This window comes from Peromyscus eremicus, chromosome 22 (genome assembly GCF_949786415.1).
Source record: "Peromyscus eremicus chromosome 22, PerEre_H2_v1, whole genome shotgun sequence".
NCBI classification, from domain to species: Eukaryota; Metazoa; Chordata; class Mammalia; order Rodentia; family Cricetidae; genus Peromyscus; species Peromyscus eremicus.
The window spans coordinates 22,698,364-22,706,527 of NC_081437.1; the positions used below are offsets into that span (position 1 = coordinate 22,698,364).

At 44.7% G+C, this 8,164-nt stretch overlaps 1 long non-coding RNA gene across 1 annotated transcript; it reads right to left on the minus strand.

The window, feature by feature from the left end:
- Nucleotides 1-2,626: 2,626 nt before the first annotated feature.
- LOC131897476 (uncharacterized) lies at nt 2,627-6,546 on the minus strand. The gene is made up of 2 exons (XR_009375704.1): nt 6,300-6,546; nt 2,627-2,815 (listed from the first exon to the last, which is right to left on the minus strand). It is a non-coding gene; the product is annotated as an uncharacterized LOC131897476 (long non-coding RNA).
- Nucleotides 6,547-8,164: the final 1,618 nt, after the last annotated feature.

Consider the following 8,164-nt stretch of genomic DNA (forward strand, 5'->3'; position numbering starts at 1 on the left):
AGGGAGGGGGAGCAGGGAGAGTGGAAAAATTTTCTTGAGAAGAAGTCAGGTTGGTCCGAGGGTAGGGTGTTTCTTTGGTCCCAGGCTTCTGCAGCTGGCCGATTACAGTTTATGCCAAGTGGTTTATCTAAACGTAAATTTGGTGGTTAAGCCAAGGACGCCCTGTTTTTGCAAGACTCCACTAAGCAGAAAAACTTAAGACATAACAGTCCTGGGTCAAACAGTCCTGGGTCAGTCTCCAACAAATTCCCCCTCTTTTCTTTAAAAATGGACCATGCTTGTGGTTGAGCTTTAAGAGGTCTGGGGGTCTGAAGGAATGGCTTCTGGAGGATCACAGGGGCCCCGTCCCTCTATGCTATGAGAAAGAGATCCGGGAGACAGCATCTCCCCAGATTCAAACACTACAGGCGTCCCCATAGTGCGGGAATCAGCGGACTGTGCGGTTTTTCGGAGGGAATGGAAATTGATAAGTGCTGAGCGTTAGGCTGCTACCGCACAACCATTATGCAACGGGGCATGTAATCCAGGCCCTCGGGATATTAGGGCACCCATGTCCCCAGCCTGTGCAGTCACAGCTGCACTCCAGTCATGCCTAGAGCTTTCCCTCACACAGGGGCAGCCTCGCCCGAGTCGAGGGGTCTGTGTGGGGCATCTTCATCGTGGTCCAAGGGATATTAGGACCCAAGGACATTGAACCTGAGTCTTGGAGGGGCTCCAGGCCGCTCTCCTCTGTGTCTAGTCTGTGATAGTGAATTGAAATATGCTGTGGTAAAGCCGAATCAAACTGATTTTTGATAAATTGAGTCAACCGCTGAAAAGCCCAGGGGCCAAAGGTGATGAGGAGGAGAAGAATAATCAAAGGAGTTAAAATAGTGGGTAACAGGGTGGAGAGCCAGGGGGATCCTTGCAACCAATTTTCAAACCATCCGCACTGATTTTCAAACTCCCTTTTTCTCTGAGCTAACCTTTCCCTTAATTTTTCCATGAATTCTCTGACAATACCAGTATGGTCTGCATAAAAGCAACATTCTTCCTTTAGGGCGACACATAAACCTCCCTCCTTTAGGAACAGCAGATCTAGACCCCTTCTGTTTTGTAGTACTACCTCTGAAAGTGAAGTGAGGGACCTTTCAAGGGCTGATATGGATCTTTCTATAGCCTCTAGATTGGTGGTCATGGCCATCTGTAACTGCATCAAGTGATTATTTTATACAAGGGCGGTAGTCCCTGTACCAATTCCTGCAGCAATGCCTCCAACACCCAACAAGAGGGCTATAGTCAATGACACAGGTTCTCAAGTGTATCTACTCCTTTGCTCGAAGAATTCCATAACCGAGCTTTCTTCATGATAGGTGACACAAGGCCACAACTGAACCAGTACACAGAATTCATGGGAATCATCAAATATCTGAGCAGATATGCAAGGGGTCAATCCTGTGTTACAGGCCCAGTAGGACCCGTTGGGTGCTTTGAGATAATAGCTCCCTTTATAGGGTGTCAACGTTTGTTTACAGAGGTGGCTATGGGTCGATGGAATTTTGCCCAAACAAGAACCTCGTCCGGAGACTTCAGGGAATGTTAGTTTATGTGGCTTAGTCTGACACCTATTGCTCGGGGAAGTGAGGTTATTGGCAGTGGACTGAAAGGCGATTCCTTCATAATAAGGGGGACTGGAGGTAAGGCAGAGCCAGCAACCCAAGGTTTTGTTTGGATTTGTGGCATTTAGGACCAGATAAGCTCCCTGGACCAATTTAAACAATATCTCCTGTTCCCCGAAAGGGAGTAAGGAGAGTTCCGTTAGTGGAGTCTACGATGGTAGTCACGGTGCTTGTATGGTAGGGAAAGGGACGAGGATGAGGTGAGGGGGGAGGAGGAGGAGGTGATGGCACCTTTTCATGATTGGAGGGAACCTTTTGGTCAGAGAAAACTAAGTTGGGTCCTACCGACTTTGGGTACAGGTTTTCTATTGTTAGCAAGATCTTGAAAATGACTCCTTTATCTGTGCCTTCAAGATACCAGCAGAGTCCCCATGTTTTTCCTGAGGGCCATTCTCGATTCGCCCTACCCTGAGGGGTGAAGGTTATGTTTAAAGGTAATGATAGCCCGTGATTATAGGCTGTCCAAGTATAAGAGCTAAAGCAAAAACGTCTATTCCTGCTAGGCTTACTGTATCCTCTTGTAACTGAAATAAGGTCCCAAGATGAAGCTGGTTTCCAGTAAGCTGTCCCTGTAGTTTCACAACCCCATCGAGCACAAAAGAAGGTCTTGAATCCCCCACATCTGTCAGCCGTGGCTCGGCTTCTACCATCCTTAGGGCAGACATAAAAGTCAGATTGTGCTAACCTACAATGAGCTGTAGGACTAATACAGCCTGGGGCAGTCATCACGGCAGGGTTATTATCATGGAATGTCCCACAAGGGCTTGTCCAAGTGGTTTTAGGACTGTGAGGAAATTGATGGCAGTTTGGAATCGTTTGACCTCCTGTACCATTTAACTGGTGTTGGCCAATAGTAGGTATATCCCAAGAATCCAATCCTGCAGCCAGCTGACAGAAGTCAGGAGTGAGTGACAGCCACCAGGAATAGGGAGCATGGTTTGCGGTAACCCTCCAGACCTCCTCCCCCGTTACTGTGAAAATTCACCAGGTAAGCTTTTTAATAGCATGGGGGCTTTCCTTGGAGATGCAGGAGAGGGGAAGGGGGAAGAGTAGTAAGCAAACAATGAAGCAGGGGTTGGTTTTCCGAGGCCCGCGACGAACAGGTCCTGCCATTGAGATGTCCGTGGCTCCCTTTATTTTTTAAGCCGGAGGCATTTCTGAAAGAAAAAGAGAGAATTTTTGTCTCAGGGTTGTGTCCTGGACATAACAGTTATTTTTTTCCTTGGTCTAGGGAGGCAATCTGTGTAGAGTAAGGCTTAATCAGTCTTTTTGGTAGCCAACGAGCCCCATTTTCCTTGGAGTCATAAATACATGCAGACCCCTTTCCCCAGATTATAACTGGCTTAGGACCGCCCCATTTTTTGGTTATTGGATCTTTCCAAAGGGCCTGCGCATATCCTTGTTTGGTTTCTGGGTGCCAGTGTCGCTCAGCCGCAGATTTTCCGAAAACATCCAATGTCAGAAAATTTAATACAAATAGGGCATGAGAAAGCAAAGCTTTGTGGTTTCCCTTAAGGGGAAATAGTGTCTCTTGTGAGCTGAGTTTGTTAAGAGTATTTTTTAAAGTTTGGTGAGCTCTCTCCACGATACCCTGGCCTTGAGGGTTATAGGATATTCCAGTGATGTGTTTAATTCCTAATTGTAAACAAAATTGTCTGAATTTGTTACTAGTATATTCCGGACCATTATCAGTTTTTATACATTTCGGCTGACCCAGCACTGTGAAGACATGTAACATATGATTGATAACATCTTTGGTGGCTTCTCCACTATGAGTGGAGGCACAAATAAATCCACTGAAGGTATCTACAGTAACATGTATAAACTTTAATTTGCCAAAAGAAGGAACATGGGTGACATCCATCTGCCATAGTTGTCCAGGTATAAGCCCTCTGGGGTTCACTCCATAACGAGGTTCAGGTAAGAGCATCAGGTAATTTTTGCAGCTTTTTACAATTTCCCTAGCCTGTTCTCTAGTGATTGAGAACCTTAGTCTCAAAGTTTGAGCATTGAGGTGATGAAGGCGGTGTGCCTCACGAGCGGCTGCTACCTGATCATGTTCCAAGTGAGAAATCAAGATAGAATGTGTAGCAGAATCTGCAAGTTCATTTCCCTGAGCTAGGGGTCCAGGTGGGCCTGTGTGGGCACGAATATGGCCAACATAAAAGGGTAGCGACCTCTGTCGGATTAATTTTTGTAATTCAGAAAACATTTGGAAGGTGGGAGTAATGGGTTGGATTATTGGGACCATTTCTAAAGCCTGTAAAGCCCCTACCACATATCTACTGTCTGAATACAAATTAAAGGGGCAATCTTCAAATTTTTAAAGACAGCAAGGGCAGCATACAGCTCCACCAGCTGAGCTGACTTGAAAGGGGTTGTCATAACGTTCTTTTGGCCATTGAGGACATAAGCAGCTTTACCATTACTTGACCCATCTATGAAAAGCACAGGGGAGTCCAGGTGTAACTCGAACCCTAAAATCAGGAAGGGGTATTGGGTTTGTATCTTCTCTGGAGCTATATGAAATCCTCGGTCCTGAAGTGTGGTAATTATCTTTTGAGCTACATTTTGTGTTTTTTCTTCAGATTTCCCTGCTATTAACAAATCATCCATATAATGTATAATATAGACTTCGGGGTATTGGACCCTCACTGGATCGATAGACTGAGCTACACACTTTTGACAAAGCGTAGGGGAATTGGCCATTCCTTGGGAGTCATTGCTAGGAGCTGGGGAGCTTGGAGTCTCTGTTTGCTATAGTAAGCTTTTTATCAAATAATGTAAATGCCATATTTACCAGATCTTTGACAGGTTTGAGGACCATTATCTATTAAATGTATCTGAGCCAAACAAATCTAGGCCCAGTCTTAAAAATATCTCTAAGTTTGGTAACAATAACCAGGCCAATTTGTTCTCCTATAAATATATTAGTCAAATATACCTCTCAGTTTTTTTTTATTTAAATAGAACAGTTTATGTTTTAAACTAGTATCTGAATAGCCAGATAACTAGTATTAACTTGTATTCCTTAACACAAAAGACATGCAAACTCAGACATTCAAAACCAAACATACATGTGGCCACATTTTTCATTCATACCTGTAGAGTAGACAGACATTTTTACAACTATGACCCTTTGGAGTCTCAATGTAACAGTAGAATAGCAAGACAAAGAAATCTGAAACATATTTCATTTATATATATATATATATATATATATATATATATATCTCAAGTCATTTTTTTATAAAAACATTATTTTTTATCTTAACCAGCAATAATTTGAAACCAAGTCTCTTAAATGATGGCAAGTATTTGTGACCCACTGAACTCAAATGACCAAAACCCATGTCAATTTTTATTTTTCCTGTGGAAACAAAAGCATAATTTTCCCAGTATCTTGAACTGGTAATTTAACATTTCTTTTTAAGCAATACCAGGACAGAGAAGGGTTAACAAGAGAAGCGGCTGGCCGGCAGAAGAGACCTTGAAGTTATCACAGTAAAGGAAGGGAAGGGGAGCAGTGGGCATAGAGCGTGTCCTTGGCTGCCAGTGTTCCTGAAAAAAAAGTTTTTGTTAACTCCTCTAACTAAAGTCTAGTGGAGAAGAAGGGAACTGTCCCATAGCGTCCGTCACAGTCAAGTCAACAATGAGAACAGTTAACACATTACAAACAAGACCAAGGGTACACGAAAAAAACTTTGCCCCAACGAGACAACCAACAAAGCTCCAAGAACAATGACAGCCTGATGTGCTCTGGGGGAGGGGGAGGTAACCCTCCAGGCTCAAGCACACCAAAAACAATCCAGACTCGAGGATCTCTGTCCTTGATCAAACAGACATCAGGGGCTTCCACATCCCTGTCAGTCAGACATGCACCCTTTTTTTTTTTTTTTTTTTTTTTTTTTGGGAAGAGAAGGAGAGAGTAAAGTAACAATGATCACAACAAAACATACAAAAAAACCCCCCACAAAATGGCTCTGACAAATTCCCAGGACAAAATACAAAGTGGCACTTCCTCCCACCGTGGGGGAAGATACCCAAAGATGCTCCTAAACCAAATGGTCACCTCTGAGGTGGCCTTAGGGCTCTGGGACGTCTCCCTTCACCGCCAGGTTCACTGTCCGGACACGTCTGTCCCAGTGAGAGCCTGCAAAGTACAAATCGATCGACCAGTACAAAACAAAAGTAACATGACAGAGAGACACAAACAAGACAGAGAGCGCTCTTACCGGTAGATGTCAATAAACCTCTGGACCCTTGGGTGTCAGGCAGGGGGAGTTTGAGAGAAAATCCTCTGTAAGGGCTAGTAAATGTGAAACACGCCCGTCTCCCTCTGCTTCCTTTAGAACATCTCTAATCACACCATAAAAACTAAAAAAGGCATCGGGGACGTTTTCCCCATCTTTGAGCATCTTATTAATATCTTTTCCTACTTTATTCCAAGTCAGAGGGTGAATGCCCGGGCTGTTGATAACCAGCCAGGGACATTTCTCCTCCACAAAACAAAAAAAAATTTATTAAATCTTTCTTTTTTACTCTTAATCCCCTCTCCCTGAGACTATCCTGCATCTCTTTTATGAAGAGAGTTTTTTTAGTCAAAACTTTACCCATGGCTTATAGGACGACAAGTCTTACCTCAAGGTAGCCCGCGTCGCACGAGTGATGCTGTCCGGGCGCCTCTACCAAAATATGTGTGTCCGGCCGGACCTTCTTTCGTCTGTCGTCCGATGGGTCGCCGTGCCTCGAGCCCCACGTTGGGCGCCACTTGACCCGTCCAGCAGGTCAGGTTATTCGAGGGTCTCGAGGAGGGAACCACCTGAAAGCCAATGGGGGCGAGAGAAGAAGGAGACCAGGCACATAAAGAAAGACAGAGTCAGTCTGAGTCGCGTCAAGGTCTCGTTTATTGGCAGGGTGTTGCAGCTTATAAGCAGGATTTCAGGCAGGGAGGGGGAGCAGGGAGAGTGGAAAAATTTTCTTGAGAAGAAGTCAGGTTGGTCCGAGGGTAGGGTGTTTCTTTGGTCCCAGGCTTCTGCAGCTGGCCGATTACAGTTTATGCCAAGTGGTTTATCTAAACGTAAATTTGGTGGTTAGGCCAAGGACGCCCTGTTTTTGCAAGACTCCACTAAGCAGAAAAACTTAAGACATAACAGTCCTGGGTCAAACAGTCCTGGGTCAGTCTCCAACAGACAGGGTTTGTTTCAGCTTACAACACTCAGGTCATACTCCATTGCTGAGGGAAGTCAGGGTAGGAACTCAGGGCAAGATGGATCCAAGAGGCAGGAGCTGATCCAGAGGCCATGGAGCTGCTTACTGGCTTGCTTTCATGGTTTGCTCACCCTGCCTTCTTGTACCCCCTGAGACCACTAGCTCATGCGTGGTACCACTCACAGTGAGCTGGACCTTCCCACATCAATCTTCAATTAACAGAATGCAGCCAGGCATGGTGGCACATGTCTTTAATCCCAGCACTCGGGAGGTAGAGACAGGTGAGTTCAAGGCCAACCTGGTCTACAGAGCGAGTTCCAGGACAGCCAGGGTTATACATTGAAAAAAAGAAAGAAAGAAAGAAAGAAAGAAAGAAAGAAAGAAAGAAAGAAAGAAAAGAATGAAAATATACTATGGTGATATTTTATTTGTGTTAAAATGTTATTTGTATGTTAATAAATAAAGTTGCCCGGGAGTCAGAGCTATTAGCAAGCCATAGGAAAGCCAGACAGTGGTGGTGTACGCTTGTAATCCCAGCACTTGGTAGGCAGAGCTAGGTAAGTCTCTTTGTGTTCAGGGATACAGCCAGCATTGGATACACACGCCTTTAATCTCAATACCAACCATAGAAGACCTGGAAGTCTGTACAGACAGGCAGTGACGAGGCAGTCATGTGGTTGGGTTTACAACCAATGAGAAGGCAGAGCATAAAGTCTATATAAAGACTTTAACACAGGAAGTAGCTCTCTTTCGGAGAGGTAGGACAACCACAGGAGGACGGGTAAGGTTTTTGCTCTTAGCTATGACCTCTTGGCTTTCTTCTTTGCATTGGTTCTGTGTTTCTTATTTAATAAGACGGTTGGTTACATCTACAATGTACCACAGGCTTGCCCACAGGGCAATCTGGGGGAGCAATTAAGGTTCCCTCTTCCAAAATGATGGCAGCTTGTATCAAGTTGACAGGAAACTAGTCAGCATGGGTATTTGTCACAGGACAGTCTGTAGACAGACTCTGCTTACCATGTCAGATCAGCTACACTGACGTTTATCTCTGTTTCTTCGAACCGTGAAACTGTAACAGGAGCCAAGAAACTGTTAGCAGAGTGACTGCTGACGTCATCTAACAGAACCCCCTTCATTTAACAATTAGGGGAGCAAAGATGAAGTCACACCCATCGTGAAGCTGATGAGTGGTACAGCACAGCTATCGAGTTTTGTTGTGCTTTTTAAGCATACTATCCTGTCTTCATCATGTACTAGAAGTGACCCAGGAGAAGCCCAGACTGGGAACGCAG